The 21,338-nt window shown below is 39.0% G+C and overlaps 1 pseudogene; it reads left to right on the top strand.

Moving 5' to 3' along the window:
* The first annotated feature begins 14,280 nt into the window (after positions 1-14,280).
* On the top strand, positions 14,281-18,065 carry LOC149157537 (OBERON-like protein pseudogene; annotated as a pseudogene).
* The last annotated feature ends 3,273 nt before the right edge of the window (positions 18,066-21,338 follow it).

Here is a 21,338-nt window from a genome sequence, read left to right as displayed (position 1 = left end):
TAGACATCCTCCTAAATAAAATTAACTTCAAACCCAACTTCACCTGATCATATGACCCCTTGGTAGTGATTTCAAAGCTAAGAGTAGAACAAAAGACTGCTCCCTACATTCACACTCCCAGGCCAGATATTGAGAAATACATGAACTAGGATCAATGGCCGAAAAACACTTTGCAGGAGGTAGAAGAGCAGGTAATATCAACAACTACAACACAAATTCCTACACCATAGGAGAAGCAGGAGAAGATGCTTCCCCTACAGTCACATAAATTCCAGAGAAAGAATTTCAGATGTACAAGAAAAGGAAAAGGACCAATCCAACAGAGCAAGCTTTTTAAGAAGAAAATACATAGTCCACTATTATTTTGATAGGCCCTTATGCTTCTAGGAGGGATGAAGATATTTTTATTGGATCTCTGTTGTAGTGTTTTCTTCTCAAAGATGTACAAAAATAACCCACTTAAGATTGTGGATGAAAAACAATCTCAACAATATAAATGGCTTCTAAACATTGTAGATCTACAACAACTAATAGAAACAAAACCTACCAAAGTTCGGATCTATGCCATAATCATAGTTAAATAGAAAAAGGGAAGTGTAATAACTCCAACCATCTAATGGAAACCAGATATACAAAGAATAATTTTATTATAACGCCTATGAAGGGAACAAATATATGTTACCAGATCCCCTCTATGGGTTGGGTTCTTGGCTATCCTCAAATGTCTTCAGCTTGTGTAGAGTCTCTCTCCTCTGTAATGTGTAAACCCAACAAAAATATAGTGTGCGACAATGAAAATAATCAGCGTTACAATAGTGGGTGCAAAAATGAAAATAATAAAAAATGAATAATGGATAAAAAACCTTTGTATTTATAACAAAATATTGAGTTATCCTTGAAAAATGAACAATAATAAAATATTATTGATCCCATTCTTGGAATAACCAATTGGAATATTTTATTATATTTGTTTAGGAGGGAAAAAGTATTTAAACTTTTATTTAGAAATAATAAATAAATAAATGATTTATTTATCATCTCAAGGAATTAGTTAAGGAATAATAAATAAGTAAGGATTTATTTAATTATTCCTAAGGGATTTAATGAAATTTAACATAGAATAATAACTAATTAGTGATTAATTAATTATTTTTAGAGAAAAATAAGGTAATTAATGATTTATATGTTTATTTTTCATGATTGGGTCAAATATGACAAGGAATAATAATTGAACAATGGTTTAATTAATTATTCCTAGAAGATAATCAATTAAATAATGATTTATTTAATTATTCTTCAAGGGTTTAACTATAAATTACTTAAGAAATGTGGTTTATTAAGTAATTTCTCACAGTGAAAGCAATTTTACTATGGTAAAATTGGCTTTACATGGTGTACTTCGATCCATATAGTAAATTAGGCTAGATGATCAATTTTTTGGTGATAACAGATTGGTCCCCAACCTATGAGTGCTAGGAGCAAAACGTATGATCGAAGTACGTTGTAAAGACACAATCACTAGAAAACACAGGGGGTGATACTAATAAAGTTTAATTGAAAGAGGATAGGGACAGAGGGGGCAAGACTAATGCAAGTCTCCTTTTATGTTGTGGTACTAGACCTTAATGAGGTGTGGGAGGCATACCCATACCTGCCAAGATAACTTAGTACAAAAATGATGGTGTGCCCAGAAACATAAAACTAAGCAATGAAGTACATGTTGAATGGTACATGACATGCTGGCATAACAGAGCCAAAAAATAATACAATGTGTCCCATATACATAATGCACATGGAAAAATATGAGCCAGGACTGAATACAATAATATCTTAATATACGAGATACAAAGGCCCTTCCCTAAAAAATGGGTGGGAGGGAGGGTAGAACAACCAGAGAAGCCCTACTGAACAAGGAAGTGCTCTGCAAAAATGAATGGAAGGATCTGGAGGAGAAGTGCATGCGATGAACACTACAATTGGTGGGAATCGAACCCATCAACTCTGCGAAATTGCATCTGAGGCTATAGCATAATAGGAATGCATCCAGGCATGTCGGGGGCTACCTGAAGGGCCACCTCCTCATGAGGTTTGAAACATCTCACACATACCCAAGAATCACTAGTACAATCTGCTGCATCACTGGACCATCAAGTGTATGAATCACAAACATGAAATGACCAAGTCAAAGGGTAATAATGAGTCCATTTGCTCGATCCAAGGTGCCGAACAAGAATGGGAGCTGGAACCAAGGTACACCACCCTCTAGGCCGTTCTTCTAGAACAAATGAGCTGATTTCGACAGAATAGGGCTTGTGATAGATGAGGCAATGAGGATCCTCAACTAAAGAACAAGGGAAAATAGTAATGTGAATGATGGACTAACACCAGGGATAATGGGAGAAAGGGTACTAGGGGACAAACATACTACTTCCCTTGTCAGAGCATAAAGTGCATGGTTGACCTGGTAGCCACTGACTCAACTCCGGAGGGGATGGGGGACAATATGAATGGAAGCCAAAATGGGAAACATAGGATGAACGATATGTAAATATTGATGGAATACTATGACATAATATAATGGGACGTGAAACAGACTCCTTGGATGAAATGGTGACTCATCGCGGATGCTCTGAACAAGGGTGACTTGATGATGTTGCCACACAGACTAGGCCAGGTGGGGACCATTAAAACAGGAGTAAATGATGGTTACTCATGATGAAAGTCGACATATGGTATGACAAGTATGAAGCCCAGGGGGTGTACCTCAAACAATAAGTGTTACTTTATGAAAAATTCAATTTTGAGAGGCGATGAATTGACCTTTCTTGGAAAAATGTCTTCCTCATGAAGTATCAAATCATAAAAAACTGAGGAAGACCCATTATAGAGATCGATGAGAGCTTTCCAATGGTCCTAATGGTTCATGAAATCGAGCTACGGTTTGTCCGCAACGAGCGACAGAGAAATTGTGGATTTTTCTATGAAAGGAAATTTTCCCTCCAATTGGAATTCATTTGCTAAGTGAGTTGTGGTGAATTTGGAGAGTAGGAATAGGAAATAAGTCTTGTGGAGATTATAGCAGAAAAAACCAACCATCAGAATTTGGATCTACAACTTTTAGGCAAGTGGGATTACTTGTCTAAAGATGGCATTAATGCTTCTTGGAATGATGGTTCCTGGTGAATAATTAAGGGAAGAGGAAAACAAGAATGAACTACTAGAGGAGGTCTAGAATCATCCTCGCCCACTAAGTCAAACATGAGGACTATGTGGACATGGAGTAGAATATTTGAAGATATGGTATCAAATGTCTATAGTATGCAATGTTCATATCACTCGCCGGAGAGGCCAGAAGGACAAACTATCCAAGGAATGGGAGGACAATTGACCATACCTGGATCCGGTGTGATCTAGGCCAAGACTTATGTTAATAATTGAGAAGATGGCCAGGAGAAAACCATCATGCCCCCAAGCATGGGATACTACCCACGAACATATGTGATGGAGGGGACTGATCTGGTATGCAAAGGTAGGAATGATGCCCTCTAGCAGGAGGAGTTTGTGGAGCACCATTGTGTTCCAAGTGCTCGAAAAAGGGATTCAAGCATCTCGACCCAACTTGGCACAAGATCCTCCAAAGGATGATGTAGGGGCCTATGTGCCCCCCATTATGCTAAGGGTGTACTGGATGTATTTAGAGTTATGGGCTCCAAACACTTTATGATACATAATATGATTATGCATATTATATGACGATGATGGTTCGCCATTTGTTTTGTTTTATGGTTGTCTTCTGTGGTATACATGTGATAATTGCCAATCTAGAATATTATTTTCAATGGTATCTACATAATTATTTTGGGCTATAGGAACATGAATGAAAGTGATGGTTTCAAATTCACGTACCAACAACTTAAATCGTAGATATTTTCTAAATAGGACTTGGTTATGCACATGATACACGCCATTCTATTGCATGACAAGTAGCAAGGAATCTAAACTAACATGAAGATGAAGGATGTAATTGGCGAGGACATTGACTAACAATCCTATCACTACATCATATTCATCCTGATTATTGGTGGAAGATCCAATGCACACATCGTTCAAACAGAATAACATATGTAAGGGGGTAAAATTGGCCTAGGCTACCGAGGCTAGATTCTGGGAGAAGCGACTCACACCGTCGACATGACTGATATATGGTGTGGATGATGGATCCATCTGAAAGGTGCAAAAGACAATGGATGAGATGATGCAATCCACCTAACTACATGGCAGAAATAAAGACACACAAATCAAAGGGCTGTGCTATGTGCGGAATTTCTTGAGGCAGAGCATATTGGGAGAATTAGGAAGGAAATGGCCTTCAGAATCCTCCAAATAAATTCCCCTTTGCATAAGTGCAGGGGTAATCAGGGGTAGACATAGCTTCCATGATGTCCTCATCAGACTAGAAGATGGGAGGACGAGAGGAAGGCTGACTACATGATGCAGTGGTGTTACCTGGTGCATCAACCTAAGAAATAAGGTTCACATACGCATCATCTTGAATGGTAGACGACGGGATAGTAGATGGAGGAACTATGGATGTTGAGACTTGGGATTTTGTCCAAAGAGGTTCGATAGAAGTGGGTGCCGAAACCTCAAAAGGGTTTGCCTGCGAGGAGCTCAAGGATGACAACAGGTAAAGGATATGGCCTGTGGTGTCCGTCATCTCGACATCGAGGGGAGGGATCATGATGGTGGGACCAGTGTCCCCCCTATTTTGGTTGACTAGTGGTACCATAACCCACGTGTAGAGGATTAGATGATCCACTACGAGTGGCCTCGTATTCACGAAGTGCTCCAAGGCAATCACGAAATTCATTGAGACAAGGGAAACAATGGGAATAATGAACATGATGATTACGTAGGGCACACGAGTGATTTGTGCTCAACATTTTGAGTTTCTTGGGTGGTCTCGGTAAGTTAACATGGACTTCTGGAATATTTGACTCAAGGAATGCTTCATGAACCAAAGGTTTAAGTTGAGGAAGTTCATGACAATTTTTGGTGGCGTGCCCAACAACTTTACACAAAGCACATGGGGGTGACGACTTTAGGGCCTTAGGGGCTGGAGGAGTTTGGGGAGCCTTGTTCTTAGGTTCTTTCCTCTTATATTTCCCCCCCTGTCCAGATGCTTTCACAATAGGAGTGGGTTCCTATTGAGGTTGTGATGGAATTGAAGCAACAACAGGGGCCGTGGGGACTAGTTGAACTGGGGTCAAATCATGATAAGGTCTTAGTTGACCAGGCGGAATGCTTGTAGGGGGATTGATGTACCATACTAGGATCCATAGAGTCATGTTAGGAAGGACCAGTGGAGCCATGATTGGGACATAAAATACTCCTGGAAGGGGGGTATAAGAAAGGTATCTGACCTGCAGGGTAATGTCCTGATGGAATAACTCCTTGATGGTTGAGACCTAGAGGAACAATTCCTAGTGGAAACATAGAAGAGGCACCCAAAAAAGGAGGAGGTCCTGTGGGGGGGGGGGGGGTGGATCCAAAGGGCCTAGCTGGGATGGAAACAATAGGGGGCTGAGGAGCTGGCTATTGCTCGGGTGTAGTAGCCTGTGACACTTGTAACATGCAAACACTCATAGAGTTAGGCTCTGAATGGGAAGGGGAGGACCAGGGAAAGCACCCAACAATGAGGAATATTTATAGAATCCAGATGAAACACTGGTGAGAGGAGTTGAAGACTGTTTATCGGACACCAACACGATAATGGATTTTGGGGAGGTCACCGATGCCTTCTCATAATAAGTCAACTGATCGATGGTAACGATCTTCCCTTCATGGGGGAAGCACATCTTGCGAAAAACCATAGTTGCGATGGTCGAAACATGGCATATGTGTAACTATGACCTAAGAGAATGTTGTAACCCAAAGGGGCATCAATGACTTCAATGTCGACATGGACAGTCTTGCCTGCAAGGGTCACTGGATAGTAATGGTACATGCCAAGAGGCTGGGAGGAGTGTTCATCCCAAGCACGCAAAGTGATAATGGATGGGGACAACTCAGGTGACTTAAGTTGTTTCCAAAAATAGTGGACATCACACAGGTGGATGCACCTTCTCAATAATGCATCAGTAGATGATGGAATTATGGAATCAGAGTGGTATTTGGAAAGAAACAAATGAAGGCAATGGGGGATGTTCTGATGTATCAACAAAAAAGACAATCAAATGGTCGTCAAAAGGATCTACTGTGCCCAAGGTAGTTAATAGAGATTTATTTTGAGATGGGCATGACTGGAGCACTTCCAATGTTGACATGGCAACAGGTGATTGTGCCAAGTTGTCTACTATATTGTATGTATGGGTTGCTCAATTAGAAGCCACATTACAATGTAATGGTCCCTTTGGGATCTTGGGAATGGACTCAATTTTAGGTTGAGAGATCTATAATGGACCATTTGGTGTCGTAAGAGGCTCAGTAGATGATTTGGTTTTGGACTGAGTGGTAGACGAAGTTGATAGCTTGTCATATGGACACAACCGAGTTTGCGGGTTGATATCAGAGGGATTAACCTCATCAGAGTTCATCATAAGGATCTGGTAGTCACCGGGACTAGAAGGTTGGGGGGGAAGGGCTTCTTGACCTGGATGAGGTTGAGCAACAACAAATCCTTGATGAGGGAAAGGGTTTGTGAGCATTGCTGGTTGAGACGGTGCAGGATTCTAAGGCGATTGTTGACCTCAAGAAGCTGCTTGAGCTTCCCACATTTGGCGCATATGGGGTAAGAGAGGACATTCATGTGTATAATGTCCATGTACACCACAACATGCATAAGGCTTCTTCATATGAATAGTCTTGTTCTGCTTGGGCTGGCTACTCTGTTGCTAGTTGTTGGTGTTAGGCTAGTTCCCCTGGGGCTCACTAGGTTGATTACCTTGATTACCTTGGTTACCCTTGATACCCTTCCCCTTATTCTTTTTCTTCTAATTTATTGGATAGGTCACACTCTTCTATGCAAACTCCTGACCCTGAGGAGGCAATGGATACTGGGGATGAGGATGAATGGGAGGTTGAGGTGCTAATGCTTGAGGGGATGGAGTGCTAGGCTGTGCATAAGGAGGAGCAATAATTTGGTAGACAGGTTGGGACCCTGAAAACATGTTTCTAGCAGGAGGGGCATAAGTGTTGGAGGAACTAGTGCCCCCCTGTGGATAGCCATAACTTTACTGAGTATATGGCGAAGGGTATGAAAGGGTTCCAATGATACCATCGGCGGCGTGAGATTCCCCGATGCATTGGCACTTCCAGGATGAGGGAGGTTTGGAATGATGGTATAGACATAACTGGATTGCGCATAAATCAGGTCATATCTGAGGGAAGTTTGGAGAGCTTCTTCCTCGGTTTGAGGAAAATGGGATGCAACATCTTTTACAATGGGTGATAAATGGCTCCTAAGAAACCAATCTAGATAGACACGGTGTTCGAAGGGCAGGGCACGACATGTGCTCCTCCTTCTATGCCACTCTTGAACATGGTCGGAAAGGCGAGTGACAAAGGACTAACGAAATGAGGTCAATAGCTCTGTACCAATGTTGTACCAGAGAGGTAATTGGAAATATGAGAGGAAAACATTAGAAAGCATCGCGAAAACAGAGTGAGATGCAGTGTGCTGGTCTACATACCATTTTGTAGCATCTCTAGTGAGCGTGCATTGGAATAGATGAAGATGAATGGAGTCATTGGTAATGGAGTTGGATGAACACCACATGTGGAAAGATCGAACATGATTGGTAGGATCCTCTCCAACATTACCCCAAACTTTGGGATGTCTGAGGGAAGCTTAGTCGACATAGAAGGCCAACCAGCATCATGGTGTATCGGGTCATTTATCAACTGGTTAACATCTGGAAGACTTAACCCAACCATAAAGGGGAGCATGGGTGCTGCCAGAACGATTCTTGAGATTGTTCTACTTGATGTGACCACCGGGATAAAACTAGAGCCAACACCAGGTTGGGTTCCTGCACCAGTTGTGGGTCCAGACACAGTGATGATATGTGGTGAAGAAGGCTCGGAATTAGATGAGGAATTGGGTGAACTAGTAGGAGAGTCGGTGTGGGGACTCAGAGGGCTATGAACTCAGATCCAACGAGGAGGAGTAATATGCCCAAGTGAAAAATGGGGGTGAAGGCCTAATAGTCTCTACGACAAATGCCTTGGTGGCGCAATGGTGGTAAGACAAACATGACATGGAAATGGTGAAGGGGGATCAAAAATAGGCCTTTATCTTAATGAGGGGAGATAAATTTATTATGTTAAGTCTTGGCTTGGCAGTGTAAACCATGCGACCTTCACTTAAGGTGTGCTTGTGTGTGAAAGTGTATTTATTGATTAAGCCCAGATCGTGTTTGTAAAAAAAAAATCTTGCTGAAAATAAAATGAAATTATTAACAAAAAATGAACAACAAAACAATTAAATAAACCCCACCCAAACTGGGTTTGCAAACACTGTGCTAGTTGGTGGCTAAATTGATGGGAAATATAGTAAAATGGTCAAGAGATCTAAATGTATCTATGACTGGGGTCAAGTGACACCAAGCTGCTAGAAGGTAGTGCAAAAACAACAAAAAACTAGAGGGGAAGATCGCTGCAAAAAGATAGGGAGATGGGTGAAACACCTAGGGAATCCAATGGGACCCTAAGGCGAATGACCAAAAAAGTTTAAATGTGAAACTATGGATGGTGGAAACCTATATTTACAGATTTGAAAGAGAAGGGTACAAATCTAGAAAATGTGGCTGAAAGTGCTACAGAAACTCAGACTACTCACTCAGCTAAACTCCTTGTATAAAGGTGGAAGTGTACTAGAGGCCCTAGGGGGGACTAAATTTGACTTCAACGAGTAAATTAGAGTAGATCAAGGCCTAAGCGGGATGAGACAGAGGTCAGACAACCCAGCAGACAGCTCTCTGCAGAACTGAGAAACAGATATGAGAAAAACCATCAAACACATAAATCGCAGGTACTGACCTGTTTTCCAGTTGGGATTGCACTTTTTGGGTTGATAAGTGCGCTCTAGCCTCCAAATCACACTTTTTTGGCCAAAAAGTACGATTTATGCTCCGTGGATCCCGGTAGGCAAATCTTCGAAAAAACTGTCGCCTTTGTCACGACTGGTTCCTGTGACCTGCAGAAATGACTAGAAAGCTTGCAGAAGTCAGAAATTTAACAGATCTAGGGTTAAAAAACTATGAAACATTAAGAGAAATAAAAAAAGAAGAAAACCTAAGCTGAAAACCGAAGGTCACCCAGGTTTCTGGATCTGAAGTATATCCCTAATGGAGTCACCAATTTTGTTGTAGTGTTTTCTTCTCAAAGATGTACGAAAAGAACCCACTTAAGATTGTGGATGACAAACAATCTCAAAAATATAAATGGCTGTTAAACATTGTAGATCTGTAGCAACTAATAGAAACAAAACCTGCCAAATTTCGGATCTATGCAACAATCATAGTTAAACAACAAAAATAAAGAGTAATAACTCCAATCATCCAATGGAAATCAAATATATAATAATAGCTTTATTATAACACCTATGAAGGGAACAAATAAATGTTACCATTCCCTCTCTATAGGATGGGTTCTTGGCTATCCTCAAACGTCTTCAGCTTGTGTAGAGTCTCTCTCCTCTATAATGTGTAAACCCAACAAAAATATGGTGTGCGACAATGAAAATAATCAGAGTTACAACAATGAGCGCAACAATGAAAATAATCAAAAGTAAATAATGAATGGAAAACACTTCTATCTATAAAAAAATATTGAGTTATCCTCAAATAACGAGCAATAATAAAATATTATTGATCCCATTCTTGGAATAACCACTTGAAATATTTTATTATATTTGTTTAGGAGGGAAAAAGTATTTAAACTTTTATTTAGAAATAATAAATTAATAAATGATTTATTTATCATCTCAAGATATTAGTTAAGGAATAATAAATAAATAAGGATTTATTTAATTATTCCTAAGGTATTTAGTCAAATTTAAAAAAGAATAATAATTAATTAGTGATTAATTCCTAGAGAAAAATAAGATAATTAATGATTTATCTGTTTATTTTTCATGTTTGGGTCAAATATGACAAGGAATAATAATTGAAAAATGGTTTAATTAATTATTACTTGAAGAAAATAAAATAAATAATGATTTATTTAATTATTCTTCAAGGGTTTAACTATAAATTAATTAACAAAGGTGGTTTATTAAGTAATTTCTCACAGTGAAAGGAATTTTACTATGGTAAAATTGGCTTTACATGGTGTACTTCGATCCATATAGTAAATTAGGTTAGATGATCAATTTTTTGGTGATAACAATCTCCATCCTCTTCGGCCTCCCAAGAGCCATTTGACACCTCTCAATGAGGGGAATTGGTTCATGACCAAGCTGAACAAAACATATTTGCTAAGTATAGAGAGGTCAAGAAGAAAAATGAAATGCTAAAAGCTACAACATATACACAGTTTTGGAAGCATACAACCTCTTCACAACATAGGCTACTCTTTGCCTTTGACATAGAGAAAGGGAAAATGCATATAAATTTCCTAAATGCTAAGATCCCTTTCCCAAGACTCTTGAACATTATAAAAAATCATTTTTTTCCTTCAATACTAATCAAATTCATCCAATTGATAAAATAGACTTGCACAGGCAAACAAGGGAGATGTTGTACTCCACTTTGAAAAATTCAGCAATGGAAGCTTCTAGGCTACAAGATTCAGTCAATAACATCTAGTGCCAACTTAAATTAGAGAAAATATCTTCTCTGGCTAAAGACAAAAAAATCAAATCTTTAGAGGATCTAGTAATTAAACTGGGATATGATCCCAGCAATGCAAAAGCAGCAGAAGAGATTATTAGAAGGAAAAATGCTGATATTGTAGCACTCAAGAAGCAACTCAAGATTACCTCCATAGAAGACCTACTTACTAAGGAAGTTGGAGAATTAGAGATGGAAAAGGAAGACATGTTCAAAATCATTATTGAATAAATTGTATAGATCAAAGTAATCGAGGTTGAGATGGAGAAATTGTTAAAGGAAAGAGAATAATCCACACAGTTGGAAACCATTCCTCTAACAATAGTTCCCATTCTATCTACATCAGTAGTAGATTCATCCACATCAGCAACCATTTCAGTGGAGGCACAATCCACAAATTCTTCAGAGGAATTCACCCAAGCAATGGATGGCCTGTCAATTAGAGGATAGGAAATTGAGAAGCTGAAAACTCAGCTAAATAATCTCTAGGAGAAGAAGTTGAAAATTGACAATGCATACCTAGTAGAACTACAAAAAACTCATAAATTAACATAGAAGATTGAACAATTGCAAAGTGAGTCTGCAATGGCACAAACATTGGCACATGAAAAAGAAAGTATATGGATAGAAATAAATGAGGCCATGATTGAAATATGGCCCTTAATTCAAATTATTTTTTAGAAAGAGGAGTTAATACAGAGGTCTAAAGAGGTAATTGAAGAGGTGAAAGGAGATTTAGGGAAGATGCCAGGTGAAGTCACTTCTTTGATCATAATTTTGAATTCAAATACTAAGGAAGAATTAGAAGAATTTGAAATTGCAGATAGGACAAAGACAATTTTGGAGGTGAGGAGGGTCCTTACAAAAAGGAACCTTATGCTACAATTGGAGAACAAGTGTCACAATATGGAGTCCAAGATTCAAAAATTCCAAAGGAAATTTAATGTGCTAAATCAGAAAGGACTAATTGGAGATAAGATGATCAGTTTAGAAGATTACCACCAGAAATTATATACCATAGCAAAGGATAAGTCAATTTTTTTTACCATCAAAGGAATCATCACAGAAAAACCCTTCATGGAAGCTTCAAATTTTGATCTGTTTATCAAACATGAGATAAAGCACTTGTTCATTGTCACACCTACTTTTCAAAAGTATACCGAGGTGGATGAAAATTACGTGAATCTAGTCAAATTCTCCACTCCAAGTGAAGACCAATGGAACAAATTGTGTGAGTTACTTGGGTAAAATAGTTTTTACCTTCAACAGCAAGGCAACACTTCTTCAGGCTAGGTCACCACCAGAAATCCTCGAAGATAATGCCAGAACACTATAGCCTCTTTAGCTGCCTATATTTTGTACAATTTCTATAATCAATTTAGAATATTATTTAAAAATCTTGATATTTTCACTCAAGATATTTTTGATAATTTTTGTATAAGTACTTCACAAATCGAAGTACAAATGTTGGGAATTGTATCAAGAAAGAAAATTTTGATGTAAAGTTATTCACTGAGATAAAAGTGATCATTTCATTAATATAAAAGACTATTCCAAGATTCATGTGTCAGGCTAATTGGTGATGTATTTCATTTTGTAAACTTGTTATATCTCTGTTTTCATATGTTTTCTTATAAGAGTTGTTTAAAATAATATGAAGGGATGAACTTGTTTAGTTACACTCTGTCCTGGATTATAAGCAATTTATATGTTTTCAAACCGAAGTTAAATATAGAATTCATGTTAAAATTCTCTACGTTTAATTAAATTTGAATCTATTCCTCCTTCTCACTCTACAAAGCTACAAAGATCTAATTGCCTGCCTACCTTGCCCTGTTTCAATCTATTCTAATATTTATGCATATGATCACCCTAAGACCTTGACTCCATTTCTTAATGACCTTTTTTTGCAGTTTCAACCAAACATTTCAAAAAATCCAAACTTTAAACCTAATAACTAGCCTAAAATCCCACAACAAGAAGTCTAAATCCAATAGAGAGACCCATCTTTGAGTTTAGAAGGGCTAGCTTCTAAGCTTGTAAGTGGTTCTGTGGTTACCTCTGGGTTTCTTTTATATCCTTAATAAATTACGGAGTCCTAATAGGTACAAGGTTGTATTATGGAGCCTTCATTTGAAATCAGCCATTAATTTGTGATTATGCATTTGTCGGTAAAATATTATTGTTGTTTTTATTTGGGGATGGAGTGAAAGTTATAGGGTTGAATTCTAGTGCCTTCATTTGAAATCATCCATGAACTAGTGATTCTACATGTTCACAACGTTTGAGTATGAGGTAGAGTTTTGCTTCATTTCTTTCCTTTTCTTTGTGTTTTATGTTGGGTGGGGTCGTTGAAGGGTAGGCTGCAATGTATTCTAAGTTTGTGTTTATATTTATTTTATTTACAGAGGTTAAATCTATGAGGTGGTTCAAAGGTCGAGTCTTTGGGCTTCCTTTCACTATTTTATTTATTTTATTTACAAAGGTTAAATCTCTGAGGTGGTTCAAAGGTTGAGCCTTTGGAAAAATCCTCTGCCTTGGTAGACAACGCCTTTTTCATTTCCTAAGGAAGAGATTGAGCAAACCCTAGAAAACACGATACTGTTGGAAATCCTTGCTTTTGTTTCTTCTGTAGATGAAGTTTGGACTTTATGTTCTTTCAGTTTCTACATACAGTTTGCATCTATGTATTTGCTGTTAGATTATTTCCGTTTAATCCTGCAGACCAAATGGTTAGCTGCACTTTCCCATGAGCTCTTGAATCTCAATACCTCTCATTATTTTAGGGTTGAACCTAACCTAACCATTATGTGCTTGTCATTTTGTAGAAAGAGATCCATAGCAGAAAATATATGTTTTGAGCATCTGGAGAAACTTTGGCCAAGTCAAGGGATTTGAGTTTGATGAGGGGTATTCAACGGGTCAAACAGGATAGTGTGTTAGGAACAAGTTTAAGAAGGTTTTGACTTTACAATCATTTTTGATGACACAGAAAATTGACTGCATTGCTATAGTACAAACGAAAATTGTAGCTACACCGATATGCAAATACAGATACAGATCCAAACACAATGTCTTCGGTAGAAAATCCAATTCTGGGGCATAAGCCCATTAGTAGTTATCATGGTTAACTGAATGAGCAATTGTTTATGGTGGTGCTTACGTTTATGTAGTTCCGACTCTTTGTAAATTCCCGGGTTTATAGCATGTTCCAACTTTTTGCAAATCCTAATAGCCCAAGCAACAACTAACCACAATGTGACCATAAAAGCACAATACAAAAAAAAAGGAAAAAAAGCTAAAGAAATAATGATCTATGCAGGATCCATGCTTTTGACCTTCAAAGACCCGCATTTTATATTCCGAGATCCACTTTTGTGTGTGCATTTCTATAGTGCAAACAAAAATCGTAGCTACATCGAGACTAAACAAAAAGTCCATTGGTTTCATGGGGACCTCTTCTGGAGAATCCTTTCATTCAAAACAACAACAAATGCCTCCACCTTAATAACAATCTAGGACTCCTAGCCTACTAACCTCTCTTTCCCTTGCATCATCTGAAGCCTGTGGATCAACAGACCTACGAGGCCTATTTCCCATACTGACAATGTGCGTGAGTCTCCCTCAGAGAGTGAAAGCGCACGGGAAACATGGCCTACTGAGAAGACACGTGTGTGTGTGGTAGCATACCATTATCATCACAAGAAGGAAATGGAGAGGGAGAAAGAAATAGAGGAAGAAAGTGAATGACTAGAGCAGATAGTAGTACATAAAGTACCCAATTCAGATAAGATCTTGCTTCGAGATGTAGCAGGGGGAGGGATTTGATGTAATAGTAGAGAGAATGCATGAACAACTAAAGGAATTTATGGAAGATCTGAAATAAGAGCTTTGGGTGATCCTTGAAGGCACATGAGGTCTTCAACCTAGAAAAAATTATCCTTTTGCGAATTCTTGTACAAGACAGGAGTGATCTTAAACCCACCTGAGTCAATGTTTAGGGAAATGGGAACACAAAGATTAGTTAGAAGTACTCATTATTATAAAAACAAGGATTCAAGCATTTTTGCTTCTAGATATCAGTGTCACTCAAACGGTCCTCATTGAGATATTTCCCACAAACGATGTAGAAATATAGCATGTCAGAGTCAACTTCTGGCACATGATTGTAGTTGTGAAATTTGTAGCACCAAGAGTGGATTCTGTAGCCTTTGCATGTGTTTTATTTGCAGCAAACTTGACTTTGAAGTGAATACTTGCCGATGGGTGGGCTGTGATACTTGTTCCCATTGGACACACACAAATTCTGCAATCCGCGCTAGACAAATAGGCATGGTTACCAGTCTTAAAGGGTGGTACAGGGTCATCCAAAATGATTTTTAGTTGTAGGGCCTTTAATAGGATATCAGAACTATTATGGTGGGTGAAGGATGTGTTCCAACATTGTGCCCCTGATTGGGATAGGGAATCTATTGGGATGGGGTTCCTGAGGTCAATTTTTGTCGGTTAAGTAAATATTGTAATAATTTTTGTTAAAGAATGTAAAATGTCTACAAAATGTGGAAGTGGAGCATGAAGCTAAGTAGAGTCAAAGGGGCATTAGCGCCTTGTATGGGTAGGTTATAGAGTTATTTTGAGACCCCCCCATGGTCCACGGACCATGGTATTGTAAATAAAATGCTATAAATAGATGAGTCATAGCGAGTCTTAATAATTAGAGAAATGAAGTGAGGAATCATTGTAAGGGAAAGGTGCAAAGGGAGGAAAAGTTTGTTTCATGTACTTAGGCAAAAGGGGAAGTCTCTTTTAGCTGAGTGCGTGGAGACCAGGGTAAGTTCACAAGTTGAGTGCGTGGGCCCTTGCATCTAAGTGCACAGGGAGGAGAAGCCTATAATTGAATTCTTATTCCTAATAAATACTATTTTGAGCCAAATATATGCATCTGTGTCTTGTTTATTGTTTCAGTTAAGTTTGTATATCTCTGCGACCTGTTATGATTTATGTGAATTAATGCTTGTTTATTACGCAAAAGTAGTGGATCTGTATCATGTTATGCATGATAGTAGAAATTTAAGACCTTCATGAAGAGTTGGAAGTTATTAGATAGATCTGCTATAGTTAGCTGTTCGGAAAGGGTAGATCTGCACGACGACAGATCTAGGCTAGAAGGGCTTCAGAATACACATTTACTATTCGGAACTGCTAGATCTGCAATCTTTTTGCATAATAAGTATCATTAAGTACCTTTGAAAGGACCTAAATATAATTTTGATATAGTTGTAGTAGATGAAAGCTAGAAGGAATAGATCTTCATGAAGGTAGATCTAAACCCTGAGAACCGTAGGAAACCATCACACAAGCCTTTGGATGCAAAAAATTGGTTCTAGCATCCCCCGATACTGCTTCAGGTGAGACTGCAGACCGCGCTATGTAGGTTGTTGTTAAAAGGGCCAATAGTTAGGGTTTTGTTGGTTCATGAATAAATCTGAACTTGGGTTAGGCCCCCTTAAGCCAAAAAATGGTTCCGTTGTCGAGACCAGGATCAATTTGAGGAATGTGTGATGTCAAATAAGTGGTTTACTACTAAGAAATAAATTGAGAAGCGACTTGATCGAAAGGAACACACGTTTACAGCTTAGGAGAATAGAAACCCGTGGTTGTCCAAGGAATAGTGGTTGAGTAGATACCTATACTCAGACGAAACTAAGAGATTTTTCTGTTTCTTCCCTTGCGAACTACATGAGTGGCTATCTATATTGGCAGATAGTTGTGTGAAAATTGGGTTATGCCATTACCTTGATGTTTGGGACTACGCAAAGTACAAAACCCTTTAGAAGGAATGAAGAATCAAGCTCTGAATATAGTCCATTATTGGGATCCTTGTCAAGAGACGATGAAGGAACTATTATGACTACACCATAAACTACGTTGCAATTTCTAAGTCAGGGTATCCCGCGGATACCTCATCCATCCACTCTGCCTCCACCTCCACCTCCACCACATACACCTAGACGTTCACCTCCACCTACACCTCCACCACCACCACATACACCTACACGTTCACCTGCACCTACACCTCCACCTCCACCATTCAACATGGAAAACAAAATGAAGATGTTGATATTCAAAGGGGTAGGAAGCAAAGACCCTAAAAAGTTCTATTTCATTGTAGATGCTATGTGGACAATGCAAAAAATCACTGATGATAGACTAAAGAAAGTTCAACTAGTCACAGTGCTAAGGATAGGGTGCTGAATTGGTATATCAAGTATTATTAATACAAACCTGGCGCGACATTGGTACAGACTCAACAAGCGTTGAAAAATGAGTTTGAGAAGCCTAAATATCAGACACAGTCTATTACATAGTTTAAGGAGATAAAGCAAGTGGTGAATGAATCCTCGTGGGATTTTGATTAGAGGCTAAAATTCTTGATCCGACAGGCTAACATGAACATCACAGATGAACAACACAAAGAGTGGTACATTGCTTCGTTTTTGCCCCACCTAAGATTACTGTTATCGCAGTAGAAGGTAGAAAGGCAAGCAGAAGTTTTGGAGATCGCGATGATGTTGGAAGACTCACCAATACAATATACGAATATTGGAGTACAATAGATCCACTCGCAACTAGAAAGTATACACCTGGAGTTGTAGAGCCTGAAGAAGGGAAAGGAAGCCTATCCTGAAGTTCATGCAGAATTTTGGTTCTTGAAATGCAAGGGCCACAACCACAATAAGGACCATTATCCGGTTTATTAGAATTATCTTTTTTTTTTTGGGGGGGGGGGGGGGGGGGGCTGTCCCCTTGAAGCTAGAAAATACCACTGGGCTGAGTGCAAGAGCAACGCCGTCGTTCGCTATTTGTCAGGTTACATGACAACATGCGACAAACAATTTTCATCTACTATAGAAGTTTGTACAGACCCCTAGAAGTTGATTTGCAATTTCTGAAAATCTGTAGGTCATGATGAGTGGCATTGTCGAAGTTATGAACTAATGATGAATATGACCCCTACCTACTGAATGCAGGCAAAAAATCGGCCTTAGGATCACGGTGAGGGTGCAGCACGGGGAGGATTCCAAGGCTGTGGAAGAGGAAGAGGAGGATGGGCTGGTAGAGGTCACAAACAAGTTATTTGTTATAATTGTGGTGAATATGGACATATGCCGTGTGAATGTTAGAACCAAACACATTCGTCTTGTCAATATTATAGACAATTCAACTATGTGATAGAAGATTGCCTGATCCTTATATCAAAGATGCAAGAAAATAAGATGCAAACCCAAAAACCTACGCATAATATCCATATGATGAGGGCGGAGCCTTGTGAAGAAGATCATAATGTCAATATCATAATGCGTAGTGGTATGGACATAGGTGAAGATAAGGGAAAGCAGCCAGAGATCGAAGGATGGGTGTGCAAGGCTGTTGAAAAGGAAGTTGAATTTGACCTCAACTGGGTTAAAGAAAATTTTATGGAGGCTAAAAAGAATTTTTATAAAGCTTATATGTCCGGAAGTCAAGAGAAATCAGCTGGGAACAGTGAAGTGCAAGATGTGGATCCTTCATTGTTAGCTACTTTCCTGAAGACCTGTATGAAGTTGTTGTGTGATAAGAAGGTAGTAGAAGGGCTACAATAATTGATAGAAAATTGTACAGGTAAGATTAAGATTCCTTCAGAACAACGCATTGTAAGGAAACTAAGTAAGTATAAGAACCAGATAAGGCGCAAGATGAGGCTGACTGTGTAGATAGGAGAGTATGAAATGGACCAAGTAATCTTGGATCTGGGGTCTGATGCAAATGTACTGCCTAAATAGACCTGGGAAAGGATGGGGAGACCTATGCTACAATGGTCTCCTATACAACTACGCATGGCTAATCAACATAAGATTATTCCTATGGGGTGCCTGTATGGGGTAATGGTGGACATTGAAGGAGCGAGTGCATTGGCTGACTTCGAGGTAATTGAAATAGTTGATGAAAACAATCCTTACCCTGCGCTACTAGGAATTGATTGGGCCTTCAACATGGATGCAATGATTAATATGAAGAAGCGGAATATGACATTTGAGAGGAAGGTGCTCAAGGTTATTGTGCCACTGGACCTTGCTGAAGGAGCGTGCTATATTGAACCTATTTGTGACTTTGTGGAGGATGATGATGATCTAGACCAGATATACAAGATAATAGCATGAGACAAAGATTGTATCAACACCACTATAGATGGATGGATGACACGGGATAGAGATAACTCTTGTACCTTAGATTCAGATGAAGAGCTTGAACACTGGAAGAATAGGTTGCATGAGGTCTCTACGCTATGTTGCATTATGATGACAAAATCATTGTGGTGCATATTGACAATGGTAAGGAAAATTTTGAATTAAGATGGCTTAAATGATGTTAATCTCTTTCTAGATGAGTTTGAAAAGGAGGTGCCCGAGGAACATCGATTCCAAGCACTGGAATTGGCATTGCGTGCTACACCCACCCAATGGTGGGTTACGCATAAGGAAAGCTTCGATGACTGGATGGAATACAAGAAGATGATGAAGCTAAGGTTTGGATATGCTAATACCTGGACGACTGAGAAATATCGTGGAAAGGATGACCTGTGTGAGAATTTGGCGCAACAGATGAAAGATTTGGTAAAAGAGCCACAACCAGAGTGGGTGCATATCTTCTATCACACCTTAGATACTATTCCCATGAATTGGTACCTGGAAACGGAGCTGCGCCACATGACAACTAAATGGGATATTTTGAGGGAAATCTTCTTATTAAAATTCAACTTTGAGGATGGATTTGAATGCATTGATGAAGCACTACAAGAAATTAAGGTTGCTATTTTTAGAATGCATGAAGAGGTGGTGGAGTGGGTACAACCAGACTAAAGTACACAACTGCGCCATGCACTGGAATGCTACAATGTGACTACTAAAGAAGAAGAAGATGATCCAAGAAAAATTAACATTTTAGAAACTAAAGGTTAGCGTGAGGTTGAAGGACCTCAGACAAAGAACCCTGATGTAACAAAGCCACTAAAAATTTGACAAGTAAATATTGGATCCGATGAGTAGCCTAAGTTCATGAAGATAGGAGACTATTAGGATGAAGATATAGTTGATAAGGTGGCCAAACTACTGTGCGAATACTAAGATCTATTCTGAAAAAATTTCTTGGATCTAAAGGGTATTGTAGAAGGTTTGGGCGTAATGAAAATTACTTCGAAACCTGATATGAAGCCCGTAAAGTAGAGAACTTATAGGCTCAAATTGAAATATAAAGAAAAGGTGCGCAAAGAACTGGAAAAAATGTTGGAGGCCGAAATTATTGCGCCAGTAGAAGAATCTGATTGGGTAAGCCCAATGGTTGTCTAGGAAGAGAAACAACAAGGAGAAATTAGGATATGCGTAGATTTGAGGAAGCTGAGAGATGCATGTGTGTATGATCCATTTCCAACACCATTTACAGATGAAGTCTCGAAGAATGTTGGAGGCCAGGAGGCATATTCGTTCACTTATGGATTCTCATAATAACATCGAATAAAGATCGCGCTGGAGGATCAAAACAAGAAAACATTCACGATAGAGTGGGGATGCTTTCAATATACAATAATGCCATTTGGGTTGAAGAATGCGCCCGTGATTCGGGTAGTAATTGCGACATTTAAGGATTTTATTCATAAATTCTTGGAGATATATTTTGATGACTAGACTATGTTCGGATTGGTGAAGTTCCATGTTGCAAGTATGTGTCTCATGTTGGATACATGTCGTAGATACCAGACCACGTTGAAATTAAAGAAATGTATCTTTCGTGTGCCTTTTGGAATTTTGCTAGGCCATGTAGTATGTAAGAATGGATTTATGGTGGACCCTGTGAAGATAACAGTGATTGTGAATTTAGAAGCTCCCAAGAATGTTAAGAAGTTGCACGCAATGCTGGGCCACACAGGCTACTATAGGAAGTTTATCAAATCTTATGCCCAGATAACCACACTGATGGAGAAACTATTAAAGAAGGATGCGACTTTTTTTTGGATGAGGAGTGTCAACAGAGTCTTGATGTGTTAAAGGACAAGATGGTGACTACGCCCATCTTAGTATTTCCAGATTGGAAGAAATAGTTCCATGTGCATGTAGATGCCTCATGTATTGCACTGGGTGCGGTATTGACCCAGCCCGATGAAGGTGATATTGATCATCCAATAGCCTTTGCAAGTAGGAAACTGTTAAAAGTCGAAAAGCATTATTCCACTACAGAGTGCGAAGGGTTGGTGATGGTCTATGCACTGCAAAATTTTAAAAATTATTTGTTGGGCACATATTTCAAAATGTACATAGATCACCCCGGTCTCAAGTACCTGGTCAACGAGCTTGTGTTGTGGGGGGGGGGGGGGGGGGAGGAATCTATAGGTGGTTGTTGTTGTTCCAAGAGTATGACTTTGAAGTAATAGTGAAGCCTGGATGGTTGAATGTAGGACCGTATCACCTAAGC

Source organism: Pinus tabuliformis, chromosome 5_2, assembly GCF_031772625.1.
Source record: "Pinus tabuliformis cultivar Carrire ecotype Pingquan chromosome 5_2, CPIR1, whole genome shotgun sequence".
Taxonomy (NCBI): domain Eukaryota; kingdom Viridiplantae; phylum Streptophyta; class Pinopsida; order Pinales; family Pinaceae; genus Pinus; species Pinus tabuliformis.
The sequence above is the reverse complement of the archived record's forward strand: the minus strand, read 5'-3'. Positions and strand labels throughout refer to the sequence as shown.